A 19,201-nucleotide genomic window follows, 5' to 3' on the forward strand; every position below is an offset into this window, starting at 1 on the left:
GAGAAATCAAAGATTTCAAGCATGGCTGGTAGGGGAGAGGACGGTGCAAGTGATGGCAATAATGGGGGGACGATTTTTAGGGAGAAGTAAAGATCCCCCTCAGAAAGGCCAAGCCTGTGGTGCCAGCCAGGCAGCCAAGCACCAGTGTCCAATGAGACCTTTACACTTGGAGGGTGGGGTTCAAGGCTGGGGCTCAGGACTGTGTTTGCCATTTTCCTAAAGTAAGTTCCGTAATAGGAGGGAAGCAGGTGGCAGCAAACAGAGACGCCTGCACTGACAAATGTGGGAGGAACAGGGCGCAGCTAGGGGGAGGAGAGGGGAGGAGGGAAGGAGAGGGAGAAGACGGAGCCGCAGGGGCCATGGCCGGCAGCGTAACAGACAGCCCGCTGGCAGAGAGGCCTCAGCCCCTGGCTGTATAAGGAACCCTGGTAGACCCTATGAGAGCAAGTGAGCTGGTCAGGGGTCCCAGGGGCCCATTCTGAGACACAATCTAAGGAGACCATTAAGGATGGAGGCCAACTTGCAGGAGACCAGAGGGAGAAGCCGACAGAAGAAACCCCCATGGCCCCACCAACTGCGGGGACAGAGAAAGGAAGAAATGAGATTGTGTGAGGGCAACACACCCCTAGAGGCCTGTGCAGAGAGGCGGGCAGAGGAGGAAGGTGAGGGGAGCCAGGGGCCCCCAGAGATGCGAGGGAGGGGACTGGGTACAGATTAGCCCCAGAAAGGAAGGGATTCTCAGTATCAGTTAACTGTGGGTGCGTAACAAATCACCTCAAAACTCAGTGGTTTAAAACATGACACGTAGTTTGTGTCGCCTGTCTGCATGTAGGCTGGTCAGTTCTGTTTTCTGGCCCAGGCCTGTCAGCTAGGCTGGTTCAGGCAACTGCGGTCAGCTGCCAAGCTGGCTAAGGGCACGGCCAGCCTCAGGTCTCTGCTGGAGCACCTCAGCTGTCCTCTCTGGGGTCCCCCTCCCTGCAGGCCAGGCTAGGCTTAGCCAAATGGCATGGTGGGGTTCTGAGAGAGGCAGTGGAAATCTGGACTCCAAGTGGCACACCCTCACTCCTGCTGCATGCTGTCCTTGACCAAAGGGAGCAGGGGAGGTGCCACCTCTCCGCTGGAGGAAGCACAGAGTCATACTGCCAGGCTCCCAGATAGAGGCCACTTTTCCAAACAATGTGCCAGGGCCTCCTTGCCCTCTGAAACAGAGAGCTGCACAGGTGAGGAGGGAGGATGAGGGAGAAGGGCACAATAAGGCCTCGGTTTGCCCAAGTCCCAGTCCCCCAGAAATGGAGTCGACCTGGAGCTTAAGGGGAATGAAAAAAAAATGCAGAACAGCCACTGTCCACCTTGTGGAGGGAGCCAACATGCAAGAAAGGATTGCCAAGTAGTACAGTGAGGGCCAGCTTACAGCAGGGAGTGGGGACATGTGGTGACCCAGGCCACCCGTGCGTGGAGTGGGAACAGACACATGAGCCACTGGGGCCCAGGGAGGTGAAGAGACAGCACGGCAGAGTGGCCCAGTCAGAGAAGCGCCCAGCCAGTGGGCCCTCGGCAGGGCCTCTTTCTCCTGGAAATTCAGAGGAGGCCTGTGGTCAACACACCCCTTTGCCTGGGGACCGGTTGGAGCCTTCTCTGGGGAGATGTTCTAGCCCTTGGTACCTATGGGCCACCCTCAGTGTTGACAGAACTCTTGTCAACCCAAAAAAGTAACTGAGTGACTGCATGTGACTCTGAAAGACAACAAAATCAATGAATGGAAAATAGTTCATTTTCATCCCATTGATTTATTTTTCTGCTCATTGAGGACACAGCCACACGCTGTCCTTAAGTCAACCGCTTTTCAGCAAAATGCTGTAACTCTCTTTAGGACTGACTCCTGCATAACCAGTTCCTAAAATAAATTATTCATAATGCATCTCACTCTCAGGAGAGTGAATTTTTAGGTGATTGCAAAACCGCAGAGAAGCAGTCAATCCAACGTGCTTTTTTTTCTTACATCATGAATGACATAGCCTCATTCTCCCTGTCCTCTTCAGCATCAACACTCTTAAGCACACCCTCCTTGGTGACACTCCATCCCAGTCTGGCATCCCAGTCTGGCTCAGTCCCTGAGCCCTTCTCTGATACTCTGCCTAGCGGCACACATTCCAAGCTAGAAGACCTGGGGAGGTAAGGGTGGGAACTTGCAAAGGGGCCTGGAGCTTTGTTTGGCCTTTATGTTGACATTATTTATGAATTACCTGGTATACCATATTTCCTCTTGTACATATCTTTTTAAGGTGGTGGTATTCAGATTGTCACCCTGGGGAAGTGTCCCTGTGACTACCACCTAACTCTCTATCTTCAGAGTTGATCTTTCTCCTGAGCATTTCACTTCCCAATTCCTTGGGGACCCTTTCGCTTGGATATACCAATATCAAACCTCAGAATCCCTGGTTGTGGACTGTTACTCGCCCTCCCGAGTCAGCCCACCAGTGGCTTCCCTGTCTGTTCCCAAACCGCCACTCACCCACTCGCTCAGATTTGAAATCATTTTGGATTTACCTCTCTCCCTCCCCTTCTGGCTACCAAATCGAGTCAGTTCCTTCTTCCTCCCATTCCTCCCCCTTCGTCCTGCGTCTGTCTGCTTCCCTTGCCATTCTGACATGATGATCTATGGTCACCTGAGTCCTTCCATCTCACTCCTGGATGGTGCAATTGGGATCCTAACACATGACCTCTCCCTCCTTCCAGTTCATCTTAAACTCCATGGCCAGCTTGCGAAAACAGCTCCTTCAGGGTCACTCTCCCCCCCCCCTCCCCCGCAATCCTAAGGGCTGTCTGTTACCAATCATGTGAGGACCAAGCTCCTGAGCTGGTTGGGGGGGGGCCTTCGGCAATCCGGCCCCCACCCAGCATCCCCTCCCTGTTCTCTGGCTCCCGAAGTGCCTCTCTGTTCCTCACTGTCCCCTAAACTCACACAAACTGGGCTGTGGCCTCTGGGATGCCCTCACAGGTGTCCCATACTCGGAAATGTCCTTCTTCCTCCTGCCTTTCTAATTCCAACCCTGCCTCCCAGTCTCCGCCACCTTCTCTGTCTTGTCCCGAGAGGAGGGGAGGGAAACCCACATTTCCAGCATGCCTGCTTGGGCTGCGCTTACACCGCCTGCCTCTGAGTTCCTCTGGTGGTGACTGTTCACCTCACGCCCCAGCCTCCTATTCACACCCTCCATCCTCGTGGCTTTCTGAATATTCATGTTGAAGAAAATGTCACACATTGGTTCTCTGGAGCTTACAAAATACTGCCATATATATTATCTTGTTTTATCCTTAAAACTCTGTGTGCTAGGAATTGTCTCCCACATTTTAACAAGAAGCCATCTTGGAAAAGCTCTGTCTTTGCGTAGAGGTTTGAACACGACTTTATCGTAGGTAAAGAATGGGATGGTGCTTCCCCCGGGCCCCTGGTCTTCCTTCCTGGGCTGTTTATTCTGGGATCAAGGAGTGACAAGGGGCATCAGAGCCGGTGCTGCCCGCCGCACTGTCTCCACAGCTGTGGCATGGGGTGTGCTCATTTCCTTCCCACCCAAAGCAGCCCCGGAACAGGACCCGTGTGGGCTGCCCCAGGCCCAGCCCACAGGGCACCTGCCGGCGACCCCTGCCACCGAGGCTAGAATCCCACCCTGAGGAAAGGTGAGGGCAGATGAATTTCCTCAGGGATGGACCACTCAGGAAATTCAAGTTCCCCCTTTTCTAGGGAGCTGTCACAAGTCCATGAACAAAAGTGTCAAACTGTCCCCGCTCCCCTCACCCACACACCCAGACCTACACAAGCCTGCTCCCAAATCTGAACATTCTAGAAGGAATCTGGAGCCCTGAGGTCACAGAGGTGAGCCGAGGCCTGAGCTCCATCAGTCACCACTACCCCCCATGCCAGACTTCTAGGAGGTTCTCAGGCCTTGTCCTGAGACCCACTGCCTTGCCCTGACCTCCTGCGTGTATTTCCCGCATTAAGGAATAAATGTCAACCAAGGAAAATGGAAGGTCTAATTGGTGTTGCTAAGCCATTCGTGGTGAAGGTCAGAACTGCACTGGGGTCAGGTAGTGACTCTGGGTTTGGTGTCCCGGGCTTTGGCCCCTGGGATGCCGCCTCAGGCCCTCTCCCTAATGGGGTGGAGCTGTGACGGAAGGAGCCGGACCTCCACGCGGCCCCAGCCCGGGGTGCAGCCCCCTGCGCACGCCCACCCTGCGGTGCTGTCCTGGAGCAACAGGGCTCGCTCTGCTCCCCGTCCTTCTCCTTCAGACCTCCCGCCTTGCAGGGGGAGGCTGGCTTAGGCGGCACCTCTGCCTGAACGGAGTAGATACACACCACCATCCTCCTCAGACAACCGAAGTCTCCCGGGCTAGAGCGCGGGGCGCCTCGCTGATAAGGTGCTCCCAGGCTGCTCACAGCTGTCACAGGATGGCAGCTTTAACGATTATGCAGGCACGGCCCCTCAGTCGTTCCGGATCATCAACGACATACGCTGAACCTACCGATATCGGCGGGACCTCGATGGAGCCTCTGCTGTGTCCCCTGCCGACCCCATTCCTGCTTCTCAGGAATCAAGGACAGATGGGCTGTGTATAGGGAGGAGTTACCTGTCCCTCAGAGCCCACCAGATTCACCTGTTGAACAAGCAAGACTGAGTCTATTAAACTCACTGCCGTGGACAGTGTTTCAAAAGGGACAAGTTAAGGAAGAGTACTTATAGCACTTTGGGGTCTGGGCTCAAAGAGTTTAAGGTGGGTCTTTTAGGGGAAGGGCCTAAATGAAACTGGACAAAGTTCCTGGTATAGTAGTTCAAGTTTAGTGGACACAGCAAGAGAGGGCCTTGATGTATATAAATCTTCCTCCACACAGTCTTGCTTCATAAGCAGCTAGTGTATGCAGGTAAGCAAATTATCATTCTGATAGGAGAGTCGTTAGTGCTTATAAGAAAACTGTCTGCATAAACTGGTATGCACACAGTGAGACTGCATTGTCATAGGTGTCTGAGGGGACCCTGATCAGTCCCCCTTGTGTGACCATTGTCCAGCCTGAGCTGGAGAATCAACCATTACCTTCTAGGGTTATGACCAACCCAGAGCATGTGTCAAATCCTAATTGCGGTTGTTGCTACCTCTCTAAGCACCAGGTTCTCCTGTGTGTGGTGGGCACCACGATGGCCATTCACAGATGTCCACACCCTAATCCCTGGGCCCTGTGAAGACATGAGGTTACAAGGCAACGGGAACTTTGCAAATGACATTCAAGTTACTGATCTTGAAATAGGGAGAGTATCCTTGGTTATCTACTGGGCCAGTCTGTTCACAAGGCCCCTAAGAAGCTGAGAACACTCCCCACTGGAAGCAGAAGAGAGGCAGCAGAGGGGAGGTCAGAGAGAGTCCACGTGCGAGAAGGATCTAATGGGCTTGCTGGTTCTGAGATGCGGGGGCCCGTGTGCGAAGACCACAGGATGGCCCCAGGAGCTCAGGCCGTCCTGAGCTGACCATCAGCAGGGAAACGGGGCCCTCGGCTTTGTAACTGCAGGAACTGGACTAGGGCAACAATCTGCATGTGCTTGGAAGCAGATTCTCCCCAGAGCCTTCCAACAAGCCCACCATCTGCCAGCACTTTGCTTTTTGCCTTCTGAAAATCAGTCAAACCAGCCCAGGCTTGTGACCTACACAACCGTGACATAATCGAGTTGTGCTGTTTTACCCCACTAAAGTCAGTGGTCATTTCTCACCCAACAGTGATAGAAAATGGATTCACTGCCTTTTGCTGGCTGACCACTGTTTGGATCTTATGATGGAACAGCAAGGACACACCAGGGTGTGAACTCTGCAACATGTCAAACACACAGAAAGGGACTAGGTGGGCTTCTAAGCTAGGAGCCCAGTAAGTCCAAGAGAAAAGATCCCATTCCAGAGAGAACAGAACACAGAACCATCTATGAAGATAATTAGCTAAATTGCCTCCTTTCCTATACTCATTTCCTGTATTCATTCGTGTCTATACTCATTTCCCAGCTCTGTGGAAATTTAAGTACAGCCTTCTTCCTCTCAACTAGCCAATGTTCCACCTTGAAAAGCCAATAAACCTGGGGCTGCCCAACGTTACAAACTTCGCGAGTCAGGCTTTCAGTGGCCTTAGTAGCATTGTTCAGCCCACTGCCAATGGGTGAGCCACAAAATACAGGAACTCCCAGACTTCAGGGACATTTATTTCACACTTGAGATAAAAAGGCTGGAAGAAGAAGAGGATAGTTCAGAATTCTCCTTAATGATTAAAATGAGGGGTGCCAAATGAAGTTGGGTTTTTTTGGGGGGGGTTTTGAGTCATCTAAAAAAACCTCTTCTTCCAAGAGGGGAAATGAATGGGCCAAAACAAATTCTGGGTGATGTGAGAGACTATTTGAAGGCGGGCATCAGTTTTTTGAGATAACAAATCCCCATCTGGCTTGTGAGCTGTCAGCTTTTTGGCTGAAAAGCCAGTCCTAGCGATTGGGAGCCTCCCAATGATTAGTAATCAGCCAAAATAGCCCTATGAAGTTGTTGAATAGCATTATCTGGTTTTGGCATCACTCAGCAAGAGCGGTTTGGCACAAGCAAGTGAGATTTATGGAAGAGAGATTATTAGGTAGACCTGACGCAAAACAGCACGAGCCTTTCTGGTAAGGTGTGCAAAAGCGAGGCGGCTCCAAATGTTCCCAGTCCCGCGGCCCATCTGCCTCACAGTTCTCTCCAAGATCTGCTTCTGGGAACACTCAGTCACGTAGGACAGTTCCTATGCAAGGTTCCCAGGTGTTGTTTCACTGGAAACAGGAGAATTCCATCCTAGGTGTAATGTGATACCAAATCCTGGTTTGGGGCTCTGTGGCCTTCAGTGGTGTTAGCCATCTCAAACATCCCCAAGTGACCGGGGAACCCAGCCGAATAATTACAAAGGACTTGCACTGGAGAAAGATGGGTGGCAACCAAAAAAAAATGAGTTTAAAGCCAACAGTTGGTTTTATTGTATAATTTAGCCAAATCATGAGCAAGTTATAGCCAGATATATAGTAGACTCTTGCCAACGAGTGAGTAGGGATGCAAAGAGTAGTATTCAGAGGGTCCTTTGGGCATCGTAGTGAAGGGTACAGAAGTGTCTGTTAGCAGATCTTTTAAACTGGCAGAGAGGAAAAAATAACTTGCTAGGAAATCAACAATAAATGCAATTTAAAGCATGATCGTGTTTGGCTCTGGAAATCTGGGTTTTGTTTTGTGGGTCTTGGGTGGAAGTTTGCATGAACACATTATCCCACTGTCAGCTTGATCCAGGATTTGGGTAGAGGCTGTCTCTTCCTGTCTGAAGACTGTCAGAATCCTCAGCGTAAGGTCTACTATAGGGACCATCTCTCAGTGATAGGAGGATTGCTTGGGTCTCTTGATTTGAGAGACATAAATCCAAGGGTCAACCCCTCAGAGGTTCACTGCTGTGCTAGTTATTTCCTGACAGTACCTAAATAAGATTCCTTTTTACTGGAGTTTGAAGTCTGTCTGTCTCTGACATCTCTTCAAGAAAACTATGTCTTCAGGGATTGGGCCGTGCAACAGCTGCTTTCCTATGCAATCCAAGGTCTTTCAGGATGTCTCAAGTTTATTGCAATCTGCTTTTCCCATCCAGATTTTTGCATATGAAGTTGTGTCAGAGATCCCCCAACCCACTCTCGAGCTCTACAAGTTACTAGAAGGATCCACAAGACTCAAAAAGGCAGCTATATTTGTGTTTATAGTTTAATACAGCAGAAGGACATAAGTTAAAATCAGCAAAGGAGTCACAGCACTGGAGAATCCACACATAAGCTTCCAGGTGTCCCTCCCAGTCGGGTCTCATGGGGGCACATCTCATTTCCCAGCAATAATATGAGATGATGTCTGTGAAGCGTGGACAATCAGAAAAGCTCACCTGGGCCTTAGTGTCCAGTGCTTTTATTAGAGGCCAGTTCTTTCCATCACACCTGGGTTTTAGAAAATATGTAACCAGTTCTTTTAGCTCCATCAGAAATCAGATCTTAAAAAGAATCCTAGAGATGTCGCTCTGTTCTGAGGGGTTTAACATTCAAAGGCAACTGAGCTGTTTAGGCTTTCTCCTATCTTAGTCGATGGCCTTCCCAAACACAGAGGCCAGAACCGGGGAATTATCTTGGACTTCTCTTTTTTCTCAATCCCCATATCCAACAAGTTACCAGGAGCTACTTTTCTGTCCTGTATTGGTATTCATCTGTTTTTCGGAGTAGTTGAATGCAGTTGCTGGACGGAGAGGCATGCGTTTCTGTGTGTTAAGATAACGTAACAAACAGATGCCAAACAAGAGGAAGGAATAGTACATCGCCTGGCATGCACTGAGCGGCATTTATTGATTACATAAGATTTTTATAAAAATATGTTTTTATAGAAGTGCCAGTTTCATTTGGTCAAGCTGACTGGTTCACAAAGGAGATCCAAAGAATGTGTAGGTGCCTCTTATGTCTTTTTATAAGCCTTTGTGAGTCTCTATGCACTGATTATAGCGAAGAAGAGAAATGTTGGCACATTTAGTCATTATGCAAATACGTTAACCAGCCTTTCAATAAACTTTCTTAAGATAAATTCTTAATTTTCATTAAAAAGAAGACAGAACTCTTTTACAGAACAACCTTGGTCTCGAACGGTTTGCAAAAAACAAGTCTTTTATGTAGTCAATTTCCAGAACTTACCTTTCTTCTGTTAAGTAATGCAAAAGGCAACATTCAAACGCACTTGTGCACGGATAGATAGATAAGGAAGGAGGGAGGGAGGGGAAGAGAGAGGGGGGAGGAGGGGAGGAAGGGAAAGGGGGAGGGAGAGGGAGGGAGAGAGGAAGGGAGGTAGTAGATAGGTAGATAGAGAGATAGATAAGTTAGTGGTAAAATACCTCCAGGCTTTCTTCCTATTATAGGTGCTAAATTCAGGGAGGTTATGCAGTTTCTCTCCAGGCAGTTACCTTAAACAGCTGTAATCTTTAGAACAGCTGCAGGTGGAACAAACTCAAACTCTTGTGTTACCAAAGCCTACAGCGTTTTCTGACATGTACGGACCCTCACCTGCCAGCCCAAAATTGTGCCTCTTAGCACTGTGCTCATGGATTGCTCTTGGGACTCCTCCAGCATCCCTCTTGCTGAGGAGGTGGAAGGCCAGTTTCTGGAATAGTGGATACATGAATGGAAGAGGAGCAACAGCTGAGCCAGAGCTCACTGCGTCCCAGCAGATGAGTGCAATGCTCGCCAAACAAAGCCTACCTGTCATTCAACTGAAAAGCTCAGAAAGCACCTCCTTCTACTACTGCTGTGGGTCAGTGTGGCTTCTAACAAATAGCCCCCTGAACGCCAACAACAATAAAACTTTCAACCTGCATCTTCGACTTTCTGAGCAAACGTTGACACGCAACCCAAAAAGCCTCCCTCTTCTTACACAAGGACAGCAAGCCTGCCGGAAGCAGGGAGACAGGACGCCATCACCGCCTCCTGTTTCTGTCCTCCAGCCTGCAGTCCAGGAAATTCCCAAACAACAATTAAGGGAACCAAAATGCCCCCTCACAGTTTCTCTTTGTGGCTCCAAACCTTTCAAAGATAGGTGCAGAGATAAAATGGCCACCCTGATGATACAGCACCCTGGGGGGCATTTAGAGCAGGTCAGAGGTTGTCCTGGGCCATAGACAAGTGGCCCTAGGGCTCTAGCTGCCCCCTGGCCTGAAGGAATCACCATCTCAAACACACCCATTTGGAAGTTCCACTCAGGTGGCCTTCCCAACTCTCACCTTAGGCCAACTGTTGAAATCCATCACAGAGCAAGAACAGTTGGGAAATACCAGTGTTGGGCAGATAAAATATATTATGGTCACTTTGTTAAAGATGGTGTTGCCCACGTGGAAACCCATCGCCTAGGTGATGATATTAGTTGCCCTTCTTGCTTGGGATGGGCATGATTATGTTAATATGTGTTGGGGGAGGGCTTTCGCACTAAAAGGTTTTAAAAGGGGAGATCATGTTGTTCTGGGGGAAGAGTAATTATGTACTAGGAGGAGAGCAGAGAGGAGAGCAGATAAAGGCCACATGGAGGAGAGGAGAAGCAGCCAAGACGGCAGAATGCTGAAAGAGAAGCCAGTTTGTGCAGAGTTTGCTCAGGGAGAAGGAGATGGGGAACAGAGGTGAATAAGGCTGGTGAGGTACAAACCTTTGATTCTAGGAAATTCTGATAAGTCAGTAGCTTTGTGAGCACTGAATGAGTGGGTTTTGGAGCCCAGTGTGTGTTTTTACTTGCCCGCCAGGTACAAGCTAGGATTAAAGGTAATGGCCCACCAGTTCTTGGCTGTGTTGTTTCATTACCATCTGTCCAAATCTAATGCGAAACTGCATGGGCCAGGCAGCTGTGATGGTGGCCATGCCTACTGGCTTTACAACTAGGAACCCCACTGGTCTTACCAAATGGACCCAAACCAAAGACCTTCCGGTGGCAGGAAGCACTTTCTCCTGTTAAATGCAAACATTTCTAGGAGGAGGTGCCTTCAGAGCCACATGCAGGCGTGAGGCAGGAGAGAGGGGCCTTGTGGAGGGAGTGGCCTCCACACACTTCAGGAGTGTCACCCACCCGTACTTCTTAAAACACCAGGGTACCCTGAGTTGCATGACATGTTTTGGGACCCACCAATATTTTGACTTCCATTTATAACATAATTTCTTAAACCATAATTAGTCTCAACACAATCTCAAATGCGCTCTGTGCTAACTTTGCTATTGAAGACAACCAACCAATGGGTGAGCCTCATTAGCTAGTTTTCACGCAGGCCTGGGAGTAAAACTTCCACTGGAGACAGACCTGGGACACGACCAGACCTGGAGACACAGCTCAAGGTCTGGAAAACAAGTCGTTGGTTATGAAGTCTGCAGGTCTGCACTGATCTTCTTTAAATTCAAATATGCACAAAAATAAAAAAAGTAAAAATAGAAATGTGCATATAATCTAATACTTAATGAGCTATCAGGCAAGGTTGGTGTGTTCATTCATTCAGCAAACATTTGTGTTATGCCGACGAGGTGGTAGGCTGAGCATTTTTATATAGCCACGAACAAGGGCCGGTTACATTTATTCAGCCTGTACTGAGCTACACTTATTATATAATGACAAGTGAAATCAGAACACTTGTCATTGTGTTGCTGTCATAAAATATTCAATAGATAGGCTTAGCATGTAAAAGTGCAGAGTGTCTACTGATTAACTTTTATATTCACAAAAAGGAAGTTTGCTAGTTGTTAGGTATCATTGGAGATTCAACTCTGAAACAAAAATTTCTACAAACCCTCTTTAAGACTTTTGGATCCGTTAGATTGAAGAGAAGCTTGAGCTTGCAACCTAAGCTGATTATCTGTTTGAGTCAGGATTTTCTTGATATTGTTTGTCCAAAACAGACTGCAGAAATAAATTGGATATTGAGACTGGTGTACGACTGCAAATGTCATCCACATTCACGATTTCCTGTTTTTGTGCTCATCAAAGTAGACTCACCATTCTCTTGATCGGCTTTGTAGTAATTAGGAAAAAGGTATTAGTATGAATTTATTAAGTAATTTTATACTTACAAAATGCTGCTGTTGTGTTTTATTTATTGAGAGACTGACTAAAATTTTATCTGGAAAAAAATTATGTTCCTGACATGTTTTAATTGCTGGTCAAAAGAATCCGACAGACGGAGAGAGATAGGTTTAATGAGCTCCAGTCTGATAAGTTGAAAAAGAGAGCAGGGAACAATTGGAGCGCCCAGTTATTAATATAGGAAAGAGTCGTCAGTAACAAGATCATTTCTGAAGAGGATGCTGCAACTTTCTAGAGCCCTTTTAATCCCCACAAGTTTGGTTTCTTTTTTTTTCTTTTTTCTTTTTGGTAATACCTCCAAACCTTTTCTCCTTGCCCTTTCTTAAATATTGACAAAAGGACCCTTAAAGCAAAAAAAAAAAAAAAAAAAAGGTCTATGTCACCCTGGCCAGGTAGTTCAGTTGGTTAAAACGTTGTCCCAATATGCCAAGGTTGAGGGGTTGAGCCCCAGTCAGGGCACATAGAAGAATCAACCAATGAATACATAAGTAAGTGGAACAATTAATTGGATGTTTCTCTCTCTCTTTCTCTCTCTTCCCTTTTTTTCTCTCAAAAAATGAATAAGTACATTTTAAAAAATATTCTTAAGTCTATAGATTTATTTTAAGGGACCACAAGTAATAGAGCAGCTAGGGGGACAATGTCCCACCCTATTTAGAAACACAGTCTTGTTGAGAGCTCTGCTTTGCTCACGAATCTTGGCTCCCCGACCTCACCTGTGCTCTCACTGTGGGCAGCAATCTTTGTTCCTATTCCTAATGGACTTTCTCTTTCTCCTTACTTATAGCAAATACTCTAAACATGCAACTTGCTCCCAAGTTCCCTCCTCTACCCCGGCCTTCCTCAAAGTGCACAAGAACGAGTCATAGAGGTCAGAGAGGTGATCGGCGTAGCGATTAAGAACATGGATGCGCCCTGGCCGGTTGGCTCAGCGGTAGAGCGTCGGCCTAGCGTGCAGAGGACCCGGGTTCGATTCTCGGCCAGGGCACACAGGAGAAGCGCACATTTGCTTCTCCACCCCTCCGCCGCGCCTTCCTCTCTGTCTCTCTCTTCCCCTCCCGCAGCCAAGGCTCCATTGGAGCAAAGATGGCCCGGGCGCTGGGGATGGCTCTGTGGCCTCTGCCCCAGGCGCTAGAGTGGCTCTGGTCGCAACATGGCGACACCCAGGAGGGTCGCAACATGGCGACGCCCAGGATGGGCAGAGCATCGCCCCCTGGTGGGCATGCCGGGTGGATCCCGGTCGGGCGCATGCGGGAGTCTGTCTGACTGTCTCTCCCTGTTTCCAGCTTCAGAAAAATGCAAAAAAAATTAAAAAAAAAAAAAAAAAAAGAACATGGATGCTTGAACTAGACCACTTGGGTCTGAATCCCAGCCCTATCACTCAATAGCTGTGTGAGCTTGGGTTGAGTTAATCAACTTCTCTTATCCCTTGGTTTCCTCATCTATAAAATAAAATAAAAATGTGATGATGAATTTTATGTGTCAACTTGATTGGGCTTTTTTTTTTTAAAACAAGTTGCAACTTTATTAACTTTTCAGTACTTACAACCTTTTATATTACTGATAAAGTTCAAATCAAAGCTGCTAGACACAACAGTTCAGTCATGTATACAGACCAGATGCACACACAACGCTGCACATGCAGAGCTCTGGTGTGGGACAGAGACCACGCTGTTTGGCTCAGGAATAAAGAACTTCCGGCGAGAAGCTTCTCAGGCAGGTCACATTCAGACCAGAGATCTGAATGATGCACTTTGACTTAAGCGACATAAAACTAAAGTCATAGGAATCAAATCAATTTTCAATCACTGCAGAGTTTGATCCTCTAGTTCCATTTTTTTCTCAGAAAAAAAAATATTTCAAGCAAATAAACCAAATTTCAGACTAGTGTTTATTTCTCCTTCATCAAGGCAGGTGACGTACAGATGCTGTACAAGAAACACGCATGTCCACTCACGCACACCGCTTCTGGCGGGCCACAGGCTCACGTGAGACGGCCCCACTCTGAAGCACACGACTGCTCTAAATGTACAGCGAGCCGTCGGCGGGTCCCACGTAGCCGATGCCGATCAGCAAGACGTCTATCAGTGTCCATATTCCCAGGCCACCAAAGCTGAAGAGCTTGCCGAGGCCTTCTCTCCACTGGCCCAGATAGAAGCGGTCCACTCCAAACCCACCGAGGGTGATGCTCAGGGCCAGTGCCGTGGACCACTTGTAACCTCCAGTCCAGTTGCAGTAGAGCATTTTTGGAAAAGTCCGGTTACCCGAGCAGTGCACGTGGTCCCGCACCGTGCAGTTGGCCGTGTAGCGCTGCCGCGGGCAGCACACCGTCATGCAGCTGGTGGAGTTGGAGCACTCGTAATCGGTCTCTGGGAGCTGCCAGCAGAACCTGCAATTCATGCTGATGACGAAGTTCTTCTGGGATATTAAGTTCTGATCCACACAGGTGACAGAAGGCTTGACTGTGCAGTCAAATGTGACGGGCTTCCCATAGACACAGGAGAAGTTCGTCCTGCACTCCATGCAGTCAGCAGGGAGTTTGCTGCATAAGCCATTGCTTGGACATTTCATCACATAGGGTGGGATGCCGGTACTTTCTGCGGCCTGGGGCACGGCCATGAACGAGCGTGTGGGGCCCGGGTCCCCGGATGGCCTGGGCCAGCGGCGGCGAGTGCTCCACGTTCAAGGACCCACTGCCCGACAAGATGTAGAACTGAGAGAGGAAGAGCAGCACTCAACATAGGCGGCCCAGGACGCCCAAGGGGCCCGACCCAGCCGCTATCTTGCGGGCGCAATGCACTTCTGATTGGGCTTTGAGATGCCTAGATATTTGGTCAAACCTTATTCTGAGTGTTTCTGTGAGGGTGTTTTGGATGTGATCAACATTTGAATCAGTAGATTGAGTAAAGCAGATAGCCCTCCCTAATGTGGGTGGGTCTCATCTAATCAGCTGATGGCCCAAGTAGAACAGAAAGGCTGGCTCTGTCCTGAGTGTGAGAGGGTTCCTCCTGCCATCCTGGCTTTAACTGGGGCATTGTTCTTTCCTGCCTTTGGACTCAAACAAAAAAATTGGCTCTTCCTGGGTCTTGAGCCTGCTAGCTCTCCAACCGGAACTTGTGCACCATCAGCCTTGCCGGGTCTCAGGTCTTTAGGTTCAGACTAGAACTGCACCATCAGCTCCGCTCGGTCTGCAGCTTGCCCACTGTATGGGTCTTGAAACTCTTCAGCCTCCATAATCATGTGAGCCAATTCTTTATAATAAGTCTTTCTCTAGTGTCTCTGAAGAACTCTCAGAATACAAATAGAAACCCCTTCCTCACAAGTTAGGTTAACGACCTGATAGGTGGAGGGCTCTTGGGCAGAGAGCTGGGATGTGCTAAGTGCTCAGTGAGCATTCACTGAGCGAACATGTCATGCTGCCTCTCTTCTCTTCCACAATCACAGAAAGGACCGAGAAATACGGAAACAGACCCACAGCGCCTCTGCCAAGTCAAGAGAGGAGCCAGGCGTACGTAGCTCGGGTCAGGAGGATTTTCTGAAATGTAAGAGGCACAAAAAATGACAACAAAGCCCACAAAAATAAAGAAGCGACAAATCCAACAAGTGAAAAAGGAAAACTCAAAAACAAAACAAAACAACAACAAAAAAACATGAATTTCTCATTGGTCCTCCAGAGAACCTTTAAAATCATAAGCACCAGAGAAACAATAAGGGAAATTAACTCATCACAGGGTGATGAGACAGCTGTTATAATTTTCTACTTTCAGAACAACTTATTCCAGTATTTCCCTCAGTTAGCATTTAAACACTACTATTTTTTTTCCTTTGGTAATATTTTTCTGAGGTGAGAAGCAGGGAGGCAGAGAGACAGACTTCTGCATGTGCCCGACCAGGATCCACCTGACATGCCCACCAGGGGGTGATGCTCTGCCCATCTGGGGCATTGCTCCGCTGCAACTGGAGCCATTCTAGCATCTGAGGCGGAGGCCATGGAGCCATCCTCAGCATCTGGGCCAACTTTGCTCCAATGGAACCTTGGCTGCAGGAAGGGAAGAGAGAGATAGAGAGAGAAAGGAAAGGGAGAAGGGCGGAGAAGCAGATGGGCACCTCTCCTGTGTGCCCTGGCTGGGAATCAAATCCGGGATTTTCACACCATGGACCAACACTCTACCGCTGAGCCAACTGGCCAGGGCTTAAACACTACTTCTAATATGAGAGTTCTAGCAGTAAGGTTTTACTTTTCAAGTCTGTGTCAGAGTTGGAGGGTCAGGGGACTGCCCCAAATAACAGAAGGCCACAGTAACATCTGGATAGACTGGTCCCAGATGATAAGCTACACACACACCTTCCATCCCTGGTTCTCGAGGTGGGGCACACATTGACGTCACCCGTGGAGCTGAAACCGGGGAAGCCGGAGCGGATCCATCAACAGGCTACCGCTGTTCCAAGGGGCAGCCTGGGTACGTGATGCGTACCATCTCCCGCAGTGACCCCAGCGTGTGGGCAAGGCCAAGAGTATGCCACCTCAGAGCCCCGTGGTCGGTAATCCCTCCCACTCACCCACTCTCAGAAATGGGGTCTCTAGAGGAAAGGCTGAACTGTATGAAACTGTCTAACATTTAACCATTTTTCACCTACAAATATGACAATTTCATACGGTTTGTTGAGTATGGGAAATTGGAGGAAAGGGGATCTTTGTTATGTAGTGACAGAAAGTTTAGCAATACTGCCACTTGCAGTAATGTGGGAAATAAAAAATATACCCAGCCAACTGGGTGAGCTAACCAGATATATTTACAGGAAGAATGCTTAACGGATTTATAGAAAAAGTAAGGGGGGGAAAGATACACGAAGGAAGACTGTTCAAGTCGAAGGACCTGGGAATTTATGGCCTTGAAAAATTCTCAGCCTTCCTGGACAGCAAAGGATGCTAAACTTTAGAAATGGCTTCTGAGCAAAGATCAAGTCCAAAGAACTGCCAGGAAAACATCTTCTAAAAATGAGCTGAGGTTATAGCTGTAACAATCTTTGCTAAAGCCTCCCGAAATAGCAAAGTATATCAAATAGCAAACATGCCTCAGTATACCATTTTAGTTAAAAAAAAAAAAAAAAATCCTTTAAGCTTGGCTGGATAGCTCGGTTGGTTAGACTAGAGTATCATCCTGATATGCAAAGCTTGTGGGTTGAATCCCCAGTCAGGGGACATGCAAAAACACATTGATGTTTCTCTCTCCTAAAATCAATAATTTTTTGTTAAAGTTTTGAAAATAAGATTCTTTAAAAGTGTCAAGGGTATGCCTAAGTGATCCTCTGAAACAAAGGAAAGGGCTTCTAAGCGGCTTGAAGCATTACCACTGGGGAAGAAGGAACATTCGGGACAGTTCTCATGACTGGTATCTGTTCACACTGGTTATCCTTTGCACAGACAAGAACAATGGCAGCCATTTCCAATTAAATCCTTATTTCCTACTGGCAGTTTGTGGCCCAGCATTCTGGTTCCGGAAAGCTGAAGTCACCCTCGCCGTATACCAGCAGCCCCAAAGACCTCTGATGTGGAGAGAAGTATAATTTTTCAAAGGCACAAATCTCAGGCACATGTGCTTGGAGCTGCTGACTGTGAATTATTTACCAGTGGAAGAGCCTCTACACACCCTGGGGTTTTTCGAGTGACACCCTCAGAAATGAAAACCAAGGACCAGAGGTCAAGATTTGCACAAATGACCTTAGGCCAAGGGGGTGTGGATACAGGTTGTTCTGGGAGCACAGAGAAGGGAGGAAATTAAGGTGGCCATTTTGTCCTTTACAATGGGCCTCGGGGAGGAGGGAACCCCAAGGCCAGGTAGAAGTCTTCGTTCCTGGGAACTCTGACAGCAGGAGAAAGCAGGACAAGCTGATCTGGGCCGGAGATGGAGACCCAGAGCCGGGCTGAGTGCAGCTTACAGCAAGACCCAGCCCAGAGAGAGACGCGAACACCCCTTCCTCCCCATCACGTGAAGATCCGTGTCCCTTTTATTTTCCTCAGTAGCAAGGACTTAGAGTCCAACCCGCTGGCCAGGACACGAGAGCTGGAGGAGGCCGGTCTGTCAGACCAACGGGAGAGAGACAGAATCCGCAGGCTCCTTGCCCAGAAGGCCATTCTCTCAAAACAGCGAGTCTTGTTTGGGCTATGATGTCAGGCTCCCAAGACCCACTTATGCAACCTGTTTCCGCTCCATCTTGTCCCCGGGGTGTTCTGGATAACTCCTTCCCAGTGAAAAACAAGCCCATGTTATCTCCTTAGGGGATTCTGCACCTGTGGGGGATACATTATCCTGGAAATCAAATTAAATGCCCATTCTGCTTGAGCTTGTCTCGCCTGTCGCCTAGGGCTGGGTTCTGCCCTTGAGGGAGAAGACGCTGCTAGGGCCGGGCCTGGGCAGGAAATGGGATATTATTTAAGCATCTTATTCAGTTTCAGCACTTGGAAATCATCCATCCTGATGGGGAAATGAAATCAGTTCATCCTTTCCTCTGCTCATCTGAAAGCAACGAGACCCATCTCTGCATCAGAGGACGGGCCCGTGACTCCAAAGGACACTTGCTCTCCCTGCTTCGTCTCGGCAGCTCTGAGCTCCGAGCAGCAGACATGAGCATGCAGGAAAAGGGCCCTCCCAATGTGCACAGTCAAGGATGGATGGTCTGGGCCAGCAGCGAGGTCAGGGATACAGGGAACCCCCAGACGGCAGTTAATTTTCATTTTCATTTTAATTGGCCTTGGCATATCCTAGATGACTTCTTGCACAGTAAATCCATCTTCCTCATTATTAGCTTAATTAACCTGATTATCAGTTGGGCTAATGTTTAAGTTAGTTGGCACTCTCTGAGTCACTCACAGTACAAAAGGGCCCAGAATCACACAGAACCAGGAGGAGTGGGGCTAAGATGACACTGAGGGGTGACTGAGTGGGGACAGGCCGTCCTGTTCAGGGCACCGTGGCCCCGGTATAAACCCTGGTTAGATGGGGTCCTGGGTCAATCAGGCCTTCCAAGCTCTCTGGTCAATCTTCAGGGATGGTTTTGCTCAATAGTGTCGACTTGACCCAGGATGCTGAGATGGGGAAGGGGCCCCAAGTCACCAGCCAGTGCCCACTTCCACGCCTTCACGCACCCTGCCTGCCGGACCCTTCTTTTTACACTTCCCTGGAACTTCTCCTCCTCAAACTGGATGGCTGAGCTCCGATTGCCCCTTCTGGAAGCCTTCTCAACTGGCTCCCTAACCATCATTCATGCATCCAATGTACCCAGCACACTGATTTATGGGGAAAGACATTCAATAATTTGATAAATAAATGGATCAATTACCCTGTGCTTAGCACTTTTTACGCTGGATAGTAATTGCCTATTTTCTTATTTATCACTCCAAGTACTGCAAACCCCCTGAGGACAGGAAACGTATTTCATTCATTTGTATGTCCCCACTCCTAATGCCTCATGACACAGAAACAGCACCATTTACCAGCAAGGAGGGAAGAGCCCACCAATTCTGATCTTGGGAAGCTGATGTTTT

At 48.5% G+C, this 19,201-nt stretch overlaps 1 pseudogene; it reads right to left on the reverse strand.

The window, feature by feature from the left end:
- Window positions 1–13,206: 13,206 nt before the first annotated feature.
- Window positions 13,207–18,915, reverse strand: LOC136322529 (TM2 domain-containing protein 3 pseudogene; annotated as a pseudogene).
- Window positions 18,916–19,201: the final 286 nt, after the last annotated feature.

This window comes from Saccopteryx bilineata, chromosome 2 (genome assembly GCF_036850765.1).
Source record: "Saccopteryx bilineata isolate mSacBil1 chromosome 2, mSacBil1_pri_phased_curated, whole genome shotgun sequence".
NCBI classification, from domain to species: domain Eukaryota; kingdom Metazoa; phylum Chordata; class Mammalia; order Chiroptera; family Emballonuridae; genus Saccopteryx; species Saccopteryx bilineata.